We start from the raw sequence: 2,490 nt of genomic DNA, 5'->3' as shown, positions 1-2,490 counted from the left end.
CGCCACCTTGTGCGATTGAGTTTGACACCCCTGGTGTAAAGGGTTGTGCAGTGAGGATGCTTTTATTTTAATTTTGAAGTAAAACAATTACTCCCATAACTCCAGGAGGAACTAACCTTCATAGCTGTGGATTATCATCTAGTAACATGAATCACAAAGACTTACCGTAAAAGCAGCAGCATCGCACCTTCTCTTCCTCCTTTATACAACACTTTCATGAAGCTCACATACATGCTAAATGCAGACTTTTTCTGTCAAAACCGCAGAATCAGAGTGTGAAGAGGAGGAGTCCAGGAATTTTGAATGGAAAGATCCTCTTTATGCTTTTAAATCCCAAAGAAACGACTTCCGAACAGCATCGATGGATGGACAGGAAGTGGTCAGGTGATGCAAACACCTCGAGTCTGCAGCTGGACCGGTCAGAGAACACATGGATTGTGTTCATGAGGAAAGAGGATTGTTTCTTTTACCATCTGCTGCTCATAATCCATCTTTACAGTGTCATTTTCTACTTTTAGGGGAGAAAATGTGAAGAAAAGCGACACAAAATTCTGAATAGAAACATTGTGGTTGAATTAAGACTGGTTTGCAAATGTGAGACCTGAGAGCAAATATTAAGAAATATACTTCAAATGACCTGAGAAAACAAGTGGATCTCTGTGCAGTAATTGGGAATTTGTAATGATAATTTGCAACCAAACTGATATTTAAAAATACATTTTCAGATAAATTATTTTTTATTTATAAACAAAAGAGACTACTTTATTTAGAAATTTTACTCATTGAAATATTTAAAATGTGTTAATTGTGGAAGAATTGTAGAACACATAAGGCCACAAAAGTTAATATTTACATTAAAATTAAATGTTTTTTTGTTTTTACTATCTGGTGTGCACCAGATATAATTTGTTTTTTTGTAGAAAATAAAAAAAATAATATTTAAAACATGTTAATTGTTAAAGTATTGTAAAACACAAAATACCTACTAAGTTAATATTTATAATAAAAATTAAAGTTAATTTGTATTTTTTTCTTATACTATCTGGTGTGCACCACGTTGAATATTTTTTTTAATTAGACAAAAAATTATTTAATATTCTTTAATATTTAAAACATGTTAATTATGGAAGAACTTGTAGAACACAAAATACCTCTTAAGTTAATATTTATAATAAAAATAAATGTTATTTTTTTACTATCTGGTGTGCACCAAATTAAATTTTTTTTCCAGAAAAAAAAAAAAAATTTTCTTTAATATTTAAAACGTGTTAATTGTGGAAGAACTGTACAGCACAATTGGCGTCTTCAGCTAATATTTATAATAAAAATAAATGTTCTTAATGTACAATTTTATGTGACTTTACATTATGATTATTTGGAGATATTAATTGGTCGGCAATAATGTAACAAAGAAAAAAAAAATTGCAATTATTTTTTTCTAGTTTGCGATTAATTAAATGTTTTAAACCTAATTAATACATATAATATTTAACAGTCTAAAAAGAACTCCATCATATTGTTAAAGGATTAACCCCACCATAAATTAATGAATTTAACTAAAACAATGGTAATTAAATAACTTTTCCAAATTGATTAACGGTAAAAGAGTCACATGTAACAAACACACAAACATTACTTTTCTGCAGAAAAAACCCACAACACTTCTGATTTTTGCATACATTTATTGCCATCATTATAATAAAACACTTGAACAAACATTTATTTTGGATTTTTTTTGTTTGCATGAGCTACAAAACAAGAGAATCAACGACTGCGACAGTGAACCTCAAGACAATGCTTCAACGTAGAATCCTATCACACTCACACACAACAAAACGATAGCAATAGATGAAAATAACAAAAAAATGTACAAAACTAAAGCAATACGTCCTTCCTGTAGTGGTTCACTGAAGATGTACCATTTGATTGCAGTACAAAAGGTTTACTGAATGACATCTCTGTAACAAAATCAAAGACGTGTTTATTAAAACGCTTCATGAAAGACTTTGACGGTAAACTCTTTGACCTGCCGAGTCCCTCCACTCATTCATAATCACGCTGCTATAACATGCAACAATTCTTATTTTTCTAAACATTCACTGACTTGGACACGAACATCCGCCGCCATCAGAGCAAATGCGTCAAAACCAGGTGAAGGATGAAAACAAATGTCTGCTAGGCAGCAACACGAGTCAGAGCACCAGTCCGTGCTTCTCTAGTACCATGATGATTTTACCGCAAAAAAATGAATAAATCACTTTTTGGAAAACTGCCGTGTCAGTATTAATGAGCCTAATAACTAAAATAATAAGAAATAAAAATGATGGGCAGTTAGGAATGTTTAAAATTGAGGTTTAGTGACGAATCGGCACAAAGGGGATCAAAGAAGTGACATTTTGCATGAATTTTCAGTTAGAATCTACGGAGCTCCCAAAGGGACATCAAAGTTAAAAAATAAATAAAAATCCTAAAAAAATATTCTGGATATCT

The sequence above is a fragment of the Oryzias melastigma genome, linkage group LG15 (assembly GCF_002922805.2).
Source record: "Oryzias melastigma strain HK-1 linkage group LG15, ASM292280v2, whole genome shotgun sequence".
Lineage (NCBI taxonomy): Eukaryota > Metazoa > Chordata > Actinopteri > Beloniformes > Adrianichthyidae > Oryzias > Oryzias melastigma.
Note: the sequence above shows the minus strand (reverse complement) of the source record.